Source organism: Artemia sp. Qi Xiang Cuo, chromosome 11 (genome assembly GCF_049724085.1).
Source record: "Artemia sp. Qi Xiang Cuo chromosome 11, ASM4972408v1, whole genome shotgun sequence".
NCBI lineage: Eukaryota > Metazoa > Arthropoda > Branchiopoda > Anostraca > Artemiidae > Artemia > Artemia sp. Qi Xiang Cuo.
Window position 1 is genome coordinate 54,290,115 of NC_142804.1, and position 20,966 is coordinate 54,311,080.

Genomic DNA, 20,966 nt, shown 5'->3' on the forward strand with positions numbered 1-20,966 from the left:
TTTTGAAGTAGCAATTTATTCAGCATAGTCGTAAAGTCTAATAAATATGTCTTTGAGTATGATTAATCCCCTACGGTCCTGGGAGGGAAGGGCTTCAATTTATGAACTTTGCCCATTGTTTACATATAGTATAGGTTATTGGGAAATATACAGGCGTTTTTAGGGGGGATTTTTTTCTGGTGGGGGGATCGGGGGCAAATTAAGTGGGAGGATCTTTCCAGGGGGGAATTTTCCATGGAAGAAGAGGATCACAGAGTTCGTGGTAACGAACTGTATGTAAGGAGTGACCCGGCGCAATAGTAACTGAAACCCTAAAAAACGAAATTTTGATACCATTAGATATATCAAAAGAATTTGATTTTCATGCTGATTTCAAATATATAAGTTTAGTTAAGTTTCGTCTTACGCATCTAAAGTTACGAGCCTGAGGAAATTTGCCTTATTTTCGAAAATTTAGAATCTTAATGACAATCACACCATCAGATTCAGCAAATCAGAGAACCCTGTTGTACAGGTTTCAAGCTCTTATCCACAAAAACGTGGAATTTTGAATTTTTTCACAGAGGAAAGATCACAGATGGGTGTTTGTTTGTTTTTTCCCCATGGGTGATCGTATCGACCCAGTGGGCCTAGAACGTTGGGAGAGGACTCATTTAAACGAAAATTAAAAGTTCTAGTGCCCTTTTTAAGTTACCAAAAAAAATTGGAGGGCAACTAGGCCTCCTCCCCGCCCCTTTTTCCCCCAATATCGTCTGATTAAATTTTTTAGATGAGCCATTTTATTCATCATAGTTCAAAGGCCCAATAACTATGCCTTTGGATATAACATAACCCCTCCCCCCCACACAGCCCCAGGGGAAAGATATTACAGTTATAAAAATTGCCCATTGTTTACTATAGTATTTGTTATTGATGGGAAGCATGCATACATTTTAGGGTTGGAAGACGAATTTTCTGCTGTTTTTTTTTCACGGGGGAACTTTCCATGGGGAGGGATGTTTCCAGAGGGTTCCGTCTCAATTTTACGCGTGGAGTTGTTAAGAGTAATTGCCTGGGTAAATTTTCACCAGGATTGAACTGTTTAGAGGATATATCCGTGGAGAGGGTATTTCTCCGTGGAGGTGAGGCCAGATTTCCTGGGATTAATTGAAAAAAGATCAGAAATTATATTTAAAAAACTAGTTTTTTCAAATGAAAATAAGGAGCAACATTAAAACTTAAAACGAACAGAAATTATTACTTATAGGAAGGGGGTTGTATTTTCCTCAACACCTCGCTCTTTGCGCTAAAGTTTGAATTTTGTGCCAATTCTTTTAGAACGACTTCTGAAATACTGTGTTCGTTTAACTGGAACAATAAGAATCGTTTTTCAAAAGTACTTAAAAACCTTTAGCGTAAAGAGCAAGGTGTTGAGGAAAAAGTAATCCCCTTCATATACGTAATAATTTCTAATCGTTTTAAGTTTCAGTGTGGCTCCTTACTTTCAGTTGAAAAAACTTGTTTTTTTAATTTGATAGTTCTGCTTAAAGTAACCAGTTCATATTAATAGTTTTACTTAAAGTAACCAGTTAGGTCACACAGTGTATAGCATTATATCATGAACGTCCATGTTCTATATTTCTTACATAACTTGATTCCCTCCAGAACTGTGGATAATCTTCAAAACAGATAAATGAGAGTTTACGAGAATATGAATATAAATATTATGAATAAATAACAATATAAATATGAAAATGAATACTGCATGCAAAGATTCTACAGTAAAATTTTATAAGCAAAAAATCATTCTCAATCGGAACCAAGAACTAAAATTTTCTTCAGATAGCGAGAGTGTAAGGGATTTTTGCACGACTTCTAAGAATTTTTCATTTTTGTTTGTCGTGGATTTTGTTATATCTTGAGTCATAGGAGACTGCTCCTCTAAAACTCTCTCAAAGGGAGTTCTTGAGCATTGCGAAACCCACTTTGAAAAGCCACTTCATTTATAATAAAATAATGGTGCATATGTAAACTTTTGAATGTAAGTAAGTAAGCAAGTATGACGGCACTAGACCCTTAAGGTCCAAACCGGCGGTGCTGATCTCCGTTTTGTGGCCCTTCAGCCAGGAAGTGCAATGGGGACTGGGGGTCAGCCATCCTGTTGAATATAAATCTTGGAACAGGAAACATGAAACCTATTTTTAATGCAATGTGGGTCAACTTCATCTTTGAAATTTATATTGGATTCTAGAAACCCTAAGTAGAACACAGGTTTATAGAATTTATGATGCTTTTGTCTTGTGGAAATGGGAATAAGAAAAACTAGGTTTATAATGCTAGAAAAGTGGAACTTGGACAATTTTAATATAGTATAAAGTGTTTCATTTTATATACGGATTTCTGAAGTGTTACAAGTAGTTCCTCTCGTGCAGTACTTCTGGAAAGACCTTCTCTTGTGCTTGTTTTCAAACAATGTAGATAGACAATGCAGAATAAATAAATAGTTTATAGTAAAGAGACTCTTCTTCTGTCTCCTCCCACGTGAACCCTTAGATCTTAAAGATTCAGCCACACGCTTACCCAGTATACGCATACTAATATTAGGTACTTAGCAATGTAAACCGGGACATCATGGTTGCAGCAGTAGCTGCAACCTAGTAAAGAGCGAACAACAGCCCATAGTAACCAAAAGTTAAAAAAACACGTTTAAAAAAAACTGCCTAGTGAAAAAAATTGCACCTGACACTTTCAGTAATGGTAACTAATATCTCGGTTCACCTTAAAAGTAGAAGTTTATTCCTGCCTGGTTTTTATTCAGTGTCTGTTCTGTCTTTGTACAGTAAACTTCGAAAGGTTAGATTTTCGTTTTTTTTTTCTTCGTCTTCTTTTTTTGTTTAGCACTGAGGACGACTTGGCGGAGGTCCTTGTCGAAATATTTGCTTATATTTTGTCTTCTTCATGGTTCGCCACTGGCTCATAAAATCCACGTTTTTTCACCGATTTTATTTTTCATTTTGTTAGTTTCTTTCCTCTCTGAGTTTCATTTGTCAATTCGTAAGTTACGTATATTTATTACTAATAAAAACGTTCGTAAATAAAATTAAACAAGTTTCGAGAAATCCATTAAACCAAATAAAAGTAAAGTTAATATGCAAATTTTGTTCTAATTATTCATGCACAGTGAGCCAAAATCAAAACCTGCATTAATTCAAAAACGTTCAAAAATTAAATAAAAAAAACAAGTTTTTTTAACTGAAAGTAAGGAACGACGTTAAAACTTAAAACGAACAGAAATTATTCCGTATATGAAAGGGGCTGTCCCCTCCTCAACGTTTCGCTCTTTACGCTAAAGTTTGACTTTCTCACAACTCTATTTTTTTAAACAATAAAAAAATTTAGCGTAAAGAGTGAGGCGTTGAGGAGGGGACAGCCCCTTTCATATACGGAATAATTTTTGATCGTTTTAAGTTTCAACGCCGTTCCTTACTTTCAGTTAGAATAACTTGTTTTTTTTTTATTTAATCTCTTAAAATAAAATAAAACACCGGAGATTTCAACTGACTACAAGCTGAAGAAAATGTAAAAGAAAATTTTATTTATTAATAATCTTTATAAGAACCTCTCAACCTCACTGGCTTGCTTCCCTCCCTAGGCATGCTAGGTCTAGAAAGCTCTATAGCATTTGGCTTTTTGCTTCCTAATTTCGGAACTACCTTTCTGTTCTGTCCCAATTCAAATTTAATCATAACTGGTTCATCACATGTCCTTAGGTCCTATTCATTTTCACTCTCTCTCTCTCTCGTTTCTCTCTTTTTCTCTTTTCTATATTAAAACTAGGTTTTATAAACCACCCAAAATATGTAAATTTGTCTTTCCTGTTCTCCCACTAAGTGCACTTCCCATCGGACCGGCCGAATTCAATGAAAAGACACGAAAAGATACTTTGGATTTTAACTTTGACCTAAGGTTGGTTTTATCACTTGTTAAAAAAAAAATTCGACGCACACATATTATAATTCTCAAATCTTCTGATTCTAAATGTATTTTATCAAAAACGAATATTTAAGTAATTTACTGTATTTACATCTGACATATATCCACCCATAAGTAACTATTTATGTAATAAATTTATTCAGAATCAACTACGACGCTTGGCATGACAATTATAGGCGTTTAAGGTATCCTTAAACGCCTATAATTAAACACATATAATATTTTTTCAGTAAACTGCAAATTTTGTTCTGACCTTGGGAAGGCATAGGGGTTTGAGCCCAAATTATCTTAATTTCTGCTCGTTTTGAGTTTGACTCGATTATTTATTGTAATTTCTGTTCGTTTTGGGTTTCATTTATTTATCGATGCTGATTTGTGGTAGTTTCACGCTTGGTAGATTATTTGATTTTATTTTTGCTCATTTTTTGTTTAATGGAGTTCTTTACTTTTCTTTGAGAAACTTATTTTGTGGAAAATTTTTTTTAAGTAATTTCTGTTCGTTTTACATTGACATAGTCTTTTTAGTGAAAAAGAAAATAACACTTTAAATATTTTTGTTTTTTTAAGACTTTATGGTTTGGCCTGCTATTTGTATGCTGGAGAAACATTTTCAGCAATTTTTAACAACATAGATCCTTATAAAAATCTGAACACAAATAGTAGTGTTAATTTAGTTTCATGCCTCTTCTAGTTGACCTGGCATGGAAAACTTGATACCATTCGCAAAAAAATCTGTTCACTTTCTTTGATAGCTTGGATACACTTACGCTATTTTGATTTGGTTAAATTTTAAGAGCAGAAGTAGCCCCGAAAGTTTGAAGATAATACCCTCAGTCATTCTTGGGATACTGCTAAGATGCCTTATTGGGAATTACCATTATCACAGTGGTTTTTGATTTAATCTTAAGGCAACATTTAGTTTTTAAACATATTAGGCAAATAAGAGGGTGGGTGTGGAAGGGGGATCAGTTGCCCTTCAATCACTTTCGACTATTAAAAAGGGCATCAGCTTTTTCTATTTTCGATCGAATGAGCCCTTTTCGAAGTTCTTACAGCAACTCCTTCGATACGAAGTGCCCTGATCTAAACAACAACAACAACAAAAAATAATACATTACACCCACGTCGGTCTTTACTATAAAAATGTCAAGCCTTCCAATCACTTTTGTCTATTAAAAAAGGGCACTAGGACTTTCGATTTCCAATCGAATGACCCCTTTTGAAACGACAACGCTTTCTATAAACACCTTATACGCCCCCAGGGTATAAATAACAACCCTTACTCTAAGGGTTGTTAGGGTGGTTGTCATCCTCTAAGATCTAATCTACAGAACTTTCAACTACGTAAAACAAAATGGCTATCTCAAAATTTTCATTGAATGTGTTTGGGGAAATAGTGGGCGTGAGAAGGGCGTTAGTCGCTCTCCAATCACTTTCAACAATTAAAAATGGCACTAGCCCTTTCAATTTCCAATCAACTGAGCCCTTTTGAAGTTTCTACGACAACACTTTCAATAAAAACCTTATATGCCCCAAGCCATAAATTACAACCCTTGTCCTGAGGGCTTGGGGGTGTCATTCTCAAAGACCTAATTTCCAGAACTTTCTACTACCTTGAACAAAATGGCTATCTGAAAATTTTGACTGGATGTGTTTGGAGGAATGATATGCGTGAGAGGGGGGTTAGTTACCCTCCAATCACTTTCGACTATTAAAAAGAGCACCAGCCCTCTCAATTTTCTAATTGAATGAGCCCCTTTTGAAGTTTTACGACAACTATTTATAAAAACCTTATATGCCCCCAGAGCATAACTTACAACCTTTGCCCTGGGGGCTCTGGGGGTTTGTCATCCTTAAATACATAATATCCAGAACTTTCAACTACGGTTGAACAAAATGGCTATCTCTAAACTTTGATTGAATGTTTTAGGGGAAATGTTTGGAGTGAGAGGGGGGTTAATTACTCTCCACTCACTTTTGACTATTAAAAAGGGCAATTATTTGACTTCTAATCAAATAAGCCCTTTCTGAAATTTCTAAAACAACTTTCTATATAAACCTTATATGCCCCCAGGGCATAACTTACAACCCTTGCACTGAGGGCTCTGAGAAGGGTACCATCCTAAAAGACCTAATGTCCAGAACTTTCAACTACGTTGAACAAAATGGATATCTCAAAATTTTGATTGGATGTTTGGGAAAATCGTGGGCATTAGAGGGGAGTTAGTGCCTCTCCAATCACTTTAAACTATTAAAAAATGCACTAGCCCTTTCAATTTCCAATTGAATGAGCCCTTTTGAAGTTTCTACGACATCGCTTTCATTAAAAACCTTATATGCCCCCAGGGCATAACTTACAACCCTTGCCCTGAGGGCTTGAGGGGATGAGTTGTTATCCTTAAAGACCTAATTTCTAAAACTTTCAACAACGTTGAATAAAACGGCCATCTAAAAATGTTGATTGGATGTGTTTGGGGAAAAGGTGGGCGTGAGAGTGGGGTTTGTTGCCCTCATATGACTTTCGACTATTAAAAAAAGCACTTGCCCTTTGAATTACCAATCGAATGAGCCCTTTTTCCAGTTTCTACGACAAGGATTTCAATAAAAACCTTTTATGGTTTTTGTTTGGGGGGAGTGTCCTGCTCAAAGGTATAATTTACTGAACTTTGAACTGCGTAGAACAAAATGGATATATCAAAATTTTATTGGATGTATTTGGGGCAATGGTGGGCGTTGAAGAGGTTTTAGTTGCCTTCCAATGCACTTTCGACTATTAAAAGGGGCACTAGCGATTTCAATTTCAATCGAATGAGCCCTTTTTGAAGTTTCTACGACAACGCGTTTTATAAAAACCTTATATGCCCCCAGGGCATAACTTACAACCCTTGCCCTGAGGGGTGTGTGTGTGTGTGGGGGGGGGGTGTCATCCTCAAAGACCTAATTTCAGAACTTAAAACTATGTTGAATAAAATAGCTATCTCAAAATTTTAATTGGATGTGTTTGGGGAAAAGGTGGGCGTGAGAGGGGGGTTAGTTGCCCTCAAATCACTTTCGACTATTAAAAAGTTCACTAGCCCTTTGAATTTCCAATCGAATGAGACTTTTTGAAGTTTCTACGACAACGTATTTTATAAAAACCATATTTGCCCCAGGGCATAACTTACAAACCTGACTCTGAGGGTTCTGTGGGAGTGTCCTCCTCAAAAACACAATTTCTATCTGGAAATCAACTACGCTGAACAAAATGGCTATCTCAAAATTTTGATTGGATGTATGGGGTTGTGGAAGGGGTGTTAGTCGCCTTCCCATCACTTTTGACAATTACAAAGGGCACAAGTCACTCCAATTTCCAATTGAATGAGCCCTTTTCGAAGTTTCTATGGCAACTTCTTCGATAAGAAGTGCCCTGCTCTGAAGGAAAAAAAATAATAAATAATACATTGTGCCAACAACGTTCTTATATGCCAGTTTATTATTAAAAATAATGATAAATTATTTTCTTATTATCGTTCTTATTATTTAAAAGGGTACTAGCCCTTTGAATTTCCAATCGAATGAGCCTGTTTTGAAGTTTCTACGACAACGCCTTCTATAAAAACCTTATACGAGTATGCCACCAGGGCATAACTTAAAACCCTGGCCCTGAGGGTTGTGGGGGAGTGTCCTCCTCAAAACATGTTTTCTATCTGGAAATCAACTACGCTGAACAAAATGGCTATCTCAAAATTTTGATTGGATGTGTTTGGGGGAATGATGGGCGTTAGGGGGGGGGAGGCTGGTTGCCCTCCAATCACTTTCGACTATTAAAAAGGGCACTAGCCACTCCAATTTCCAATCGAATGAGCCCTTTTCGAAGTTTCTACAACAACTCTTTCGATACGAAGTGCCCTGGTATGAAAAAAAAACAAAAAACAATACATTGTGCCAACATCGTTCTTTACTTAGGCACCGCGATTGCACTGCCTATGATTACACTCTGGCAGCGCAAATACTTTCACCACTTTCCCGAGCAGATAATGAATTCTTCACTTTCACTGTATCCCCTACATATTTACGTATATCTAATAATTTGACCTTATTTTACGTCATGCCAGTTATCACACAATCCCTTATGGTGTTCTATGTATCTTATTTCATAATCTGCAACAGCCCCTACCATTCACATTTCTCTTCTAAACAGCATTTTCTACGGACTTAAACGTTTTGCAGCCTAATAGACTTCTTCAAATTATTGTACTCATTCTTCAATAGATATTATTTGCATATCAACTCTTGATCCCTCTACAAAAGAATTTAAAGCATCCCTTCCGGAAAAAGGGATACAAATCAGTGCTACCCATGCAAAAAAGTGAGTTTCCTTGTTGTTCAAGGCAGTTTTTTTTAAACGTGTTTTTTTACTTTTGGTTACTATGGGCTGTTGTTCGCTCTTTACTAGGTTGCAGCTACTGCTGCAACCATGATGTCTGGGTTTACATTGATAAGTACCTAATATTAGTATGCGTATACTGGGTAAGCGTGTGGCTGAATCTTTAAGATCTAAGGGTTCACGTGGGAGGAGACAGAAGAAGAGTCTCTTTACTATAAACTATTTATTTATTCTGCATTGTCTATCTACATTGTTTGAAAACAAGCACAAGAGAAGGTCTTTCCAGAAGTACTGCACGAGAGGAACTACTTGTAACACTTCACAAATCCGTATATAAAATGATTTCCATGGTTCTTAGAAACACTTTACACTATATTAAAATTGTCCAAGTTCCACTTTCTGGCATTATAAACCTAGTTTTTCTGATTCCCATTTCCACAAGACAAAAGTATCATAAATTCTATAAGCCCGTGTTCTACTTAGGTTTTCTAGAATCCAATATAATTTTCAAAGATAAAGTTGACTCACATTGCATTAAAAATAGGTTTCATGTTTCCTGTTCCAAGATTTATATTCAACAGGATGGCTGACCCCCAGTCCCCATTGCACTTCCTGGCTGAAGGGCCACAAAACGGAGATCAGCACCGCCGGTTTGGACCTTAAGGGTCTAGTGCCGTCATACTTGCTTACTTATTTACATTCAAAAGTTTACATATGCACCATTATTTTATTATAAATGAAGTGGCTTTTCAAAGTGGGTTTTGCAATGCTCAGGAACTCCCTTTGAGAGAGTTTTAGAGGAGCAGCCTCCTATGACTCAAGATATAACAAAATCCACGACAAACAAAAATGAAAAATTCTTAGAAGTCGTGCAAAAATCCCTTACACTCTCGCTATCTGAAGAAAATTTTAGTTCTTGGTCCCGATTGAGAATGATTTTTTGCTTATAAAATTTTACTGTAGAATCTTTGCATGCAGTATTCATATTCATATTTATGTTCTTTTATCTTTTTTACTAAAAAATCTTTGGCTGAAAGAGCGAGGTAATGACTAGGGGGTGAACCCAATCACATACGTAATCTTTTCATTTTGTTTTAATTTTTGATTTTGCTCCTTACTTTCAGTTGAAAAACTTGTTTTTTATTTAATTTCTGATCTCTTTCTTTAATACTGCTGGGAAATCCTTCACCCCCTTCATAGCAATGTCCCTTCCCCCATGAAAACTTTCTGTATGGCAAGATCCTCGCATATAACCCCCGCCCCCCCACCTACCAGAAAAAATCTCCCCTGAAAACGTCTGTATACTTCCCAATAACCAATACTATATGTTAACATTGGGTAAAGTTCATAACTTTCAGGCCTCCCCCCGGGGACTTCGGGGGATTAAGTCATCCTAAAAGACATATTTATCATATTTTCGACCATGCTGAACAAAACAGCTATCTTAAAATTTTGATCGGGTGACTTTGGGAAAAAAATGAGCGTGGGAGGGGGCCTAGTTGCCCTCCATTTTTTGGTCACTTAAAAAGGGCACTAGAACTTTTAATTTACGTTCCGATGAGCCCTCCCACGATATTTTAGGATCAATGGGTCGATAAGATCACCCCTGGAAAAAAAAACAAAAAAAAAACAAAAAACGAATAAACACGCATCCGTGATCTTTCTTCTGGCAAATAATGCAAAATTCCACATTTTTGTAAACAGGTGCTTGAAACCTCTACAGTAAGGTTCTCTGATACGCTGAATGTGATGGTGTAATTTTCATTAAGGTTCTATAGGGGGGTCTTTCCCCCTTTTTTCTAAAATCAGCCGAATTTTCTCAGGCGCGTAACTATTGGTGGGTAAGACTAAACTTGATGAAACTTATACATTTGAAATCAGCATTAAAATCCGATTCTTTTGATGTGTCTATTAAAATCAAAATTTCGTTTTTTAGAGTGTCGGTTACCATTGAGCCGGGTCGCTCCTTACTTACAGTTCGTTACCACGAACTGTTTGAAAATGCAAAAGGTTGATTTTAAGGTTGGTTAAAAGTTTGTTAAATGAAATTTAGATAAATAAAAGAATTGATTTGGGAAGTTACTTAGGAAAATGCCTTGATTCTATCATCGAAATATTTGAAAAATCCTCATTTTTCTTAGTTTTTTATAAGAATGGTTTTGTTCACAGATACATTTTTACTGTAATGAATTTTCAGTTCTCTTCGATGTCTGTTAATTATTTTATGAAGAACTGTGCATTGGTTACTTAGATGTAGGTACTGCAAATTCTCTGCGAACAAGATGTTAAGCGTGACTTAAAACAGTGACATTTCAATTTGATTACTCTATTAAAAATGTTATGAAAGTGATGAGTGAACACAAACCTCCATTTAACCATAAAAGAACAATAAAAAATATCTGAAGAAATTTACAATTTGGATCAATCCTGAAAGACTCGTCAAGCGACCGATGATATGACATTTTGAGTCTATATTTTTTTTAAGTTTGTACTCTAAATTGATTTTATGTTGATATGAAACGCCTTATTGATATGAAATAGAAAATTTTGTTGGGTTTGGAAAATTATTTTTGGTAAAAATAATTTCAAGGGGAAATCTGTAAACCCTTGAATGTAAGTCTTGGAACAGGAAACATGAAACCTATTTTTAATGCAATGTGAGTCAACTTTATCTTTGAAAATTATATTCGATTCTAGAAAACCTAAGTAGAACACGGGCTTATAAAATTTATGTTGCTTTTGTCTTGTGGAAATGGGAATCAGAAAAACTAGGTTTATGATATCAGAAAGTAGAACTTGGACAATTCTAATATAGTAGAATGTGTTTCTAAAAACTTTGGAAATCATTTTATATACGGATTTTTTAAGTGTTACAAGTAGTTCCTCTCGTGCAGTACTTCTGGAAGGTTTTTCTCTTATGTTTGTTTTCAAATCATGGAAGATTTGTTTCATATTCTTTAAATTCTTATGAATTTTTTTAGTTACCGATATTAGTAATCTCAAATTTTGACAGATTTTTTAAGTAAGAAAAGAGATTGTGCGGTAACAAAATGGCGTTTTCAGGTACTTGTGCCACAAAAAATTAAGTTTTCCTCAAAAAAGGCAAAAATGCAAACTTCGACGTTCGTCAATCAATTTGTCATGGTTGAAAACTCCCAACCAGAAATCTTGAGCCCCCCCCCCCCATCTCGAAGAAAGGAGGAAAATCGCTTTTCTACATGGTTGGCACATATCTCATCATTTCTGATTCCTTTTTCTGCAAAGGCATGCAGGTTACCACAAGTTCAAAGGGAAATTCTAATGGCTCGTTTGAAAGCTGCTTCCTCTCTCTCTACCTGGCTTTTATAAGTGCGTCTTAATAGCTACACCATAAAGTGCCGTTCGGCTCTTTCAGGAGTGGAGAGGCTGGGAAGCATAATTAGGCTACAACTATGATATACGTCATCAAAAATCCTTCATTCTAGGTTTATCATCTCCTACTCTTCAATACAAGAGCCACCTCTCGCGGCACCTTTAGTAAATGAAAACTAACAAGCCAGTCTTGAAACAATAAACTGCACAATGAAAAAAAAATACATTCACTTAGGCTATTTCTATTTTTTGCAAAGTGCTAGAATTTCTTCTAGATACATTTTCAAAGATACCCGTGACAGTAGCTGCAGTAGATGCAACCTGCAGTTACTGCAACTAAGTTACAGTAGCTGCAACCTAGTAAATCGAGGCACAGCCCATAGTAACCAAAATTTAAAAAATACGTTTAGAAAAAAAACTGTCCAGTGAAAAAATTGCCATCTAACATTGATTTACGTTACCTATTACCTATTACGTACCTATTACGTACTTACGTTACTATTACGTACCTATTATCTCAGTTTGCAAGGCCGTATCCAGGGGGGGGGGGCGGGTTACCCGGTTTGAACCCCCCCCCCGAAATTTTTGACCGACTCGAAAATAAGTCGAAAATTAGTAAAACCTAGGTAAAAATCAGTAAAATTAGTTTAAAACTGAGTCAAAAATTAGTAACCCCCCCCCCAAAAAAAAAGTCAAAAATTAGTAAAACCCCCCTGAACAAAAATCCTGGATACGGCCCTGTCAGTTTGTCTTAAAATTAGGAGTTTACTTCGAAAATAAATTTATAGTGATTTCGATAAAAGACTGGAGATGGTGTAGTACCAGCTTTACTATCTGTGTTCACAAAATGAAACCACATAATAAGATTAAGCATGTCAGAAAACTTTACTGTAGATGTTTCAAGTTTCTATCTACAAAAATTAAAGTTCGTATTTTTTTTTACCAGAAGAAAGATCATGGATGCGTGTTTCTAGAAGAACCTAGAAGATTCTGGAAGTTCGGGAGAGGGCTCAGTCGAATGGAAATAAATTGTTCTAAGTGCCGTTTTCAAATGACCACAAAGATTGGAGGGAAACTAGCCCTGTCCCACGCCCCTGTTTCCTCAAAAATTTTCCGATCACATTTTTTAGATAACCATATTATTCAGCATAGTTGAAAGGTGCAATAACTTTGCCTCTGGAGATGACATGAGCCCCCACAGTTTTGGGGAAAGGGCTATTAGTTGTGCAATTTGTCCAACGCTTAGATATAGTATTTGTTATTGCGAAACACAGACATTTTATTTGGGGAGGGGAATTTTCCTGTGAGGGAAGATTGTCCACTGGGAAAATTTTTTTGCAGGGGGAAGTCTCCAGAAAGAATTTATCTAAGTAAATTTTACACTGTAGGGGAGAGGGGAATTCCTGGCATGATCTAAAAAACGATCAGATATTAAACTAAAAAATAATTTTTTTCGACTGAAAGTAAAGAGCAATATTAAAACTTAAGACAAACAAAACACATTCCGTATATGAGGTTGAAAGGCTCTGCCCCCTTTTCAGCCCTCGCACTTTACGCTAACATTTTTTTAAGCACTTTAACAAAGCTTCTTATTCGAATTAAACGACTCCTATGTTTCAAGAGGCGTTTTTAAGAATTGGGACAAAAAGTCGAACTTTAGATTGAAGGGGGGCTGTCCCCTCATGTACGAAATAATTTCTGCTCATTTTGAATTTTAATGTTGCTCCTTACTTTCAGTTGAAAATACTTGCTTTTTTATTAAATTAAAAAAAAATGAGCCAGGACATTCTACCATTTGGTTCTTTGTGTCTTAAGTACGAATTACAATTAAAATGAAATCGGATTGTTTGAACTGGTTAAATGGAAACAAACACAACCATATATATCTTGAAAAATTATTTAAAAAAAAATAGAAAATGTAATCTTTTATGAAGATTACCATATACAGTTTGGGCCTTTTGAAGACTGGTCCACACTGACCCAGTTGAGTAGTTTTTTATTCAAGTTATTTTTAATGAAGTCTTCTTAAATTAAGTAATAATGGACGTCAAAACTTGAATAAAAATGGTCCTATGCAAAAATGGTCCTATGCGTTTCTTTACAAAAAGAAACGATGCTGTGTTTTGATTTTTTTTTTTACTCTAATCTTATTTTTTCCTTCAGTTTTTGTAGGGCTTTTTCGTTCAGCTCCTTATTAAGGATTGAGGTATCTTATCTCCCATAGATTGGAGGAAATCGGAAATTATCTAAAAACAATAAGTTTTCAACTGAAACTAAGGAGTAACATTAAAACTTAAAACGAAGAGAATTATTTCGTATAAATAAAAAAGATCATGGCAATGTTGTTTCTACATTAAATTTTGATCAAAAACGAGCAAAGATTAACTTAAAAAACAAACTTTTTCCGAGGGAAGTAAAGAGCGAAGTTGAAACTTAAAACAAACGAAAGTTATTAATTCACAGCCTATCTAACATATATCAATAAAACTAGTGCCAATAAATCAACTGGTGATATTTCCCTATGTTTGTAGGATTACAGAAAATAAGCGCTTTACTGAAAACACAGAAGCCAAGAAACAAAGCCATAAAAAACAAGAATATTGATTTAGGGGTCAAAAGAAAGTACTTAGCTTCACGACAACAGACTAATCTATAATAGTTTTTATAGCCTTACAGGAGATGCGATATCAGTAACTTTCAGTATACAATTAAAATTGTCTTAAAATCTTAGTTATAAAAATAATAACTTTAAAGTCATTAAACAGGATACAAAATAATGAATTGATTTGTCAGGTAGCATCTTGGTCGTATCTAGTTTTACTCGAAATGAATAACAATATCAACCGTAAAATGAACTCTGCAAATCCAGTTATTCCTCTCTAAAAAACGGAGAATATCAATTTGTGATATAAATTCTAAAGCGAGTCTGTAGTCTTAGTACTAATAAGATTCCTTCACTTTGAACTTGTCTACAAAAAAGTCATGAAATTTCCTTTTCAGATCCACAACGACAGTCGATCATTGAACTGAGCTCATTGTGCAGAAGCAATGCCAAAAAAAAAAAAAACAAAATCTAAAAATATTTTACCTTTGTATCGTTAAAAGTGTCCTTAAATGGTTTACCTTTATCGTACCAAAGCTCCTATTTTATTTCGTGTTTTCAGTAAAGCCCTAGTTTTCTATAGTAATCCTACAACCTTAGGAAAATATCATCAGTTGACTTATTTGCACTAGTTTTGTTAATATATGCTAGATAGGGTGTGAAGTAATAATTTTTGTTAGTTTTAAGTTTCAACTTCACTTTTACTTCCCTCGAAAAAACTTTTTTTTAATTAATCCTATAAAAGCGCAATGTAAACTTCAGCTCAAAGAGTAGGGGGTTTTGAACCCTCACGCATAGAATACTTCTGTTCGTGTGGAGTTCTGACATTCTCCTTTCTTTGATTTAAAAAAAAAGAAAGAAAACTTTTTGCCTGTCTCATTATTTTTACCTCAAAGACAACCATAGCCAGCAAAAGGGGATATTAGTTAATATTAATTTATAAGCAAAGAAGGAAAAAGAAATGAAACTAAACAAATATGTATATGGATTACTAAGGAATAGGAGAGAAGATGAGGGTTGGGAATGGTAGAAATGGTGAAGAAAAGTAACAAAATCTAATAAATTGATTTTAATGGTATAAAAAGTTCAACAATGATAGAGATAATAAATTGAAATATCTAAACATACTTTTTATTTTCCTTAAAAGTGATTCTTTGAAGAAATAAATTTAGAAAGTTGGTCTTCATGACATCACAGCCTGATTAAAAAGAATTCGTCAATGGCAATCATTAGAACCGGGTTTAGGTTCTTTCTCAGGGGGAGAGAAAGAGAAAGTTAACTGTAGATTTGGCCGCCTCCTGCCGCAACCATCAGTACTGTAAATGTTGCAATTTTTTCCAAAAAATATTACAATTTAAGCTTGTTTTTCTTCCCCTCGGGTGTTCCACCGCCCACTAGAGGGAGCGCTTGTCCCCTGTAGCCCTCCTAGATAGAGGTAGTCATTTCTTCCCAGGACTATTATTTTCAAAAGATTTTTTGACAGAGTTACCTTGCGATTTTATGCAATTTAAATCATAATACCGGAAAAGACTAAGCACACTCGGCAAAACTCAAATCAATATCCCCAGAGGACTATCATTTGTTAAATAGGTCCAACAAAAGGCAACCATTAGGATATTTGGATGCATAAGGCAACCTAAGCATTCAACTCGAACAAAAGTTAAAAATGCTTCCGACATAGAGCCAAATAATGTCGGCTCTTGATCTAGATGACCAACAAATTCTATAGTTGTCATTGGGTCAAAAGCGGCCGTGTGCTGATTTTCATTTGTCATTTCATATATATCTAAACGATTTAGAAATCCGAGCAAAATAGGCGTTTTATTCCTCTTAAGTGAGTATTTGTAAATAATAAATTTAATTTCACACCAGCTGTAGTAATAAAACTGTTCAGTCATGTGAGGGTAAAGCTTAACAAGGAATTTGGGTATGGGACTCCACAGGGAATGGGGGGTATGTGGGGCGATAGTCCAATGAAAAGATAAAAAAATCTACGTGATGTACGTCATATGTTCTTAGAAAACCGCTTATCTGTCTGACAAAAATAATTTGATCTTTAACCTCGCCTCTCCCAACCATGTAAAAAATTATTAGGCTAGTTATACGGTTAATATTGTAATACCAGTCAGACGTAAATGTTTTTCCAGAGGGCTAAAACATTCTGTAGGACATATATAGTGGCCAGAACCAGGGCCGTATCCAGGATTTTTGTTCAGGGGGGTTTTTACTAATTTTTTACTTATTTTGGGGGGTTTTACTAATTTTTGACTTTTTTGGGGGGGGGTTTACTAATTTTTGACTCAGTTTTTGACTAATTCTACTGATTTTTACCTAGGTTTTACTAATTTTCTACTTATTTTCGAGTCGGTCAAAAATTTCGGGGGGGGGGGGTTCAAACCGGGTAACCCCCCCCCCCACCTGGATACGGCCTTGGCCAGAACACTGCCTCATTCTTCTTTTCAAATGCTATAAAATTCTGGAATTTTTCTTTAATGTTGCCTTTCCTCTGTTGGTACTCTTGATTATTACCAAATACTGCCTCAAAATTACAGAATATTTGACAAGTATAATGTGCCAGAGACTATATATACACGCTTTGATAGAATTTTGGACAAGCCTGAATTTGGATTATTCCAAAAATACTTATAACTTAACATTTTATCCTGAAATGGCTTTAATATTATATTATTAAAATTGGTTATTCGTAATCATTCATATTATTTTCAAAACGATAACAAATCAAATGTTTTTCTTACGGGAGTAAATAGCTAGGCTGAAACTTAAAAGAAAAATTAATGCTTCGCCGATTTCGCAAGACATATCTGCAAGGCCAGATCAGATTGATTAAGTCGTAACATTTTACAGTCTCTATAGAATATGAAAAACTAGCGCTTTACTGAAATAACAAGATACGACACTCCAAAAAACAGTATTGTCTCTTAGGAGCACAAAACTCTATGACGAGGCTGCACAAAACAATACTAATTTATATGTCACTAAATCTTATATTACAAAATGCGCAGTCATTGTATGTATTTATTTGTCAATATTTTTTTTCGAAAATGGCACTATATTTTTTCCTGAAAATTGTCAAACCACCATTTTCTGGTATAAAAAATCGATCTAGATATGTCACTAGTTTTGGAAAGTTCGTTTTCCCTTTACAAACTCTTTAATATTTTTCGTAAATCGTCTCCTGACTGAAATTAGAGACCCCTGAAGGTTTACAACTTTAAGTACGACTAGGAGGAGTTTCAAAACATATTATTTCGGTTAAAAAAGCACTTGGTTCTGAGTTTTAAGAGCACAGTAGACAAAATATACAATATCGACAAAGGCTGTACTCTCTGTAAAAAAAAAAATGTGAAACGTATTTAAAACCACAGAAGATTCAGTGGCCTTCACGCACGCGCAATGACAATTGTTTCCGATCTGCACATCGCAATGAGCTTATGGAAACTGAACTAAGGTTATGATGTATATTGCCAGGGACGATACGCGCGGTATCAAATGTGTATCATGTTTGGAAAAAGTAGACGCTACAGTCTACAGTGTTTTAGAGAGAGAGACATTCCCAATTGATGAAGTAAATCTTGGATTCTTAAATGCTTAGGAACGTACGTAATCCGTACGGATTACGCGGCAGAAAAATTACAATAATAATTCCTGTATGTGGGAAACGAGCTTTGCTCGGTGATTATTGCTCGTTTAATAAGACTGTTTGTAACAAGATAAATAAATTTTTAACTGAAAGTAAGGAGCAACATTAAAACTTAAACGAACAGAAATTATTCCGTATATGAAAGAGGCGGTCCCCTCCTCAACGCCTCGCTCTTGACGCTAATGTTTTTTGTTGTTTTAAAAAATAAAGTTGTGAGAGACAGTCGAGCTTTAGCGTAAAGAGCGAGGCGTTGAGGAGGGGACCGCCCCTTTCATATACGGAATAATTTCTGTTCGTTTTAATTTTTAATGTTGCTCCTTACTTTAAGTTAAAAACAATTATTTTTTTATTTAATTTCTGAATGTTTTTGAACTGACGCAGCTTTGATTTTGGCTCACCGTACATGAATAATTGAAACAGAATTTGCATATTAATTTTACTTTATTTTGGCTAAATGGCTTTCTCAAAATTTTGTTCTGACGTAACTTACGTATTAGCTTATGTAACGAACTTCTATATTCGTATGTTTTTATTACGAATATTAGGGAGTTCGCTCCCCTAGTCAATACCTCGCTCTTTACGCTAAACTTCGAATATTTTCGAATAACAAACGCCTGAATCACAAAGGCTGGTTAATTAGAATCGATAGCTCTTTTGAAAGAACAAGAAAAAAACTTTAGCGTAAAGAGCGAGGTATTGACTAGGGGGCAAACCCCCTCATATAGGTAATAATCTCTGTTTGTTTTAAGTTTTAATTTTCTCCTTACTTTAATTGGAAAAAACTTGTTTTTTCATTTAATTTCTGATCGTTGTTAAATAATGCTGGGAAATCCAGCGCCCCCTTCTTAGAACTTCCCCTACCCCCAAGGAAACATCCTCCATGGGAAGATCCTCTCCCTTACTCCCCTCCTCCGACCCCACCCCCTCCCACCAGAAAAAAAACCTCCTGAAATCGTCTGTATACTTCCCATTAACCAATACTGTATGTAAATGATGGGCAAAGTTCATAACTTGCAGCCCTTTCCCAGGGAGCTGTGGGGCATTAAGTTATCCTCGAAGACATATCTATTAGATTTTCGACTATGCTGAACAAAATGGCAATCTCAAAATTTTGACTGGGTGATTTTGGGATAAAATGAGCATGGGAGGGGGCCAAGTTGCCCTCCAATTTTTTGGTCACTTAAAAAGGACCCTCGAACTCTTAATTTCCATTCGAATGAGCCCTCTCACGATATTCTAGGACTACTGGATCGATACGATCAACCCTGAAAAAAAACACGAATCCGTGATCTTTCTTCTGGCGAAAAAATATAAAATTCCACATTTTTGCAGATAGGAGCTTGACACTTTTATTGTAGGGTTTTCTGATACGCTGAACCTGATGGTGTGATTTTCGTTAAAGTTCTATGACTTTTAGGGCCTGTTTCCCCTTTTTTGAAAAAAAGGCAAATTTTCTCAGGCGCGTAGCTTTTGATGGGTAAGATATATTTGAAATCAGCATAAAAATCTGATTCTTTTGATGTATCTATTGGTGTCAAAACCAGGGACGAACCCCCCGTTGCCACCCCAAACGACGCCCCTGATAAAAAACCCAGTTTTTAGAGCTTCGGTTACTACTGAGCCGGGTCGCTCCTTACTTACAGTTCATTAACATGAACTGTTTGACAGTTATTTGTTTTCTGGAGTGAAAAAATTATCTCAATAGGTCACAACTTTGGGGAAATTCATTTAAGACCTCAATATTTTTTTAAACATCTTTTTCATGTGAATAACGTCACGAATATCCAGACGTCAAAACCCTAACGGCTGCACCATCTACAGTGAATAAAATAAAATGAAATTGGGGTTGTTTTGCAAAAGCAATAAAAAAAATGTATTTCTTCTTCACTCAGCGAAGCTCAGTCTCCTAGTACTAGTCCTTCAGTGACTAGTACTAGTACTAGTGACTAGTGATATGATTTCTATAAGAAAACTAAGCATAACAGAGGCAACGCTATGCCGTTGCCTATATTAAAGGCCATAAAATTTTAATGTTTTATTGTTATTAATTAAAAACACTTTCCGAAAAAGGAGTTTCTCAAAGAAAAGGAAAGGCCATATTAAACTTAAGATCAACAGAAAAAAATTACAATAATCATTCAACCTCAAAACGACCAGAAATTAGGATTAAAGAATAAATGAAAGCCAAAATGAACAGAAATTAAATAAGTGTTGAAAATGTGAACCATACCACGACGGAATGGGGCTGCTACGAGAATTAGCCTACCCTCCATCCCCTAAATTGACCATGCGGATTCAAAAATACCAATGGCACTTGCTTGCGAGTGATGGAACACTCCGAAACTTGACATTTTATTATATTTTGGTGTTTCATGCAAGAAAATGCAGGTTCCACAAAGTTTGAGGTGCAGTTTTCCACTCAAATAAAAATGCCTAGAAGCCATAAAATGCTTTCATAACAAACCAACATCATAAGTTACAAAAAATGGCAGAGTAAAAAAAATGGCGAAATTGTATGAGTCTGGAACAGTCTTGGAAAGTATAAACAGAATGAAATTGAATATTAGATATATAATGAAATTAATTGTTGAAAGATCCATCAGTTAAAGATTTTTTTTCACTGTAATTTTTATTTTCGTTTTTCAATGCTGTAAGAACTGGAAAATAATAAATTTGTAATATACGAGTAATTCGTTTTCAGTGAAGCACCAATGACGCAGAAGGCTTTATGTTTTTACAGTTAAAGAAGGGGGCAGTATCAAAATTTTGCTTGTAGTGAAACTATATTTGTCTTGACCAATTTTGAAAAGAACTAATAAATTAAACTGAATATTTGATGCATAATGATATTAATTGCTAAAAGCTCATCAGTTCAAAATTTTACTGTAATTTTAATATTTATTTTCAATATTAAGTACAAAAGAACACATTTGTAATATAATTCGTTTTCAATAAAGCGCCAATGACGCAGTAGGTTTTAGGCTTCTTCAGTGAGACGATATCCAAACTCTTGT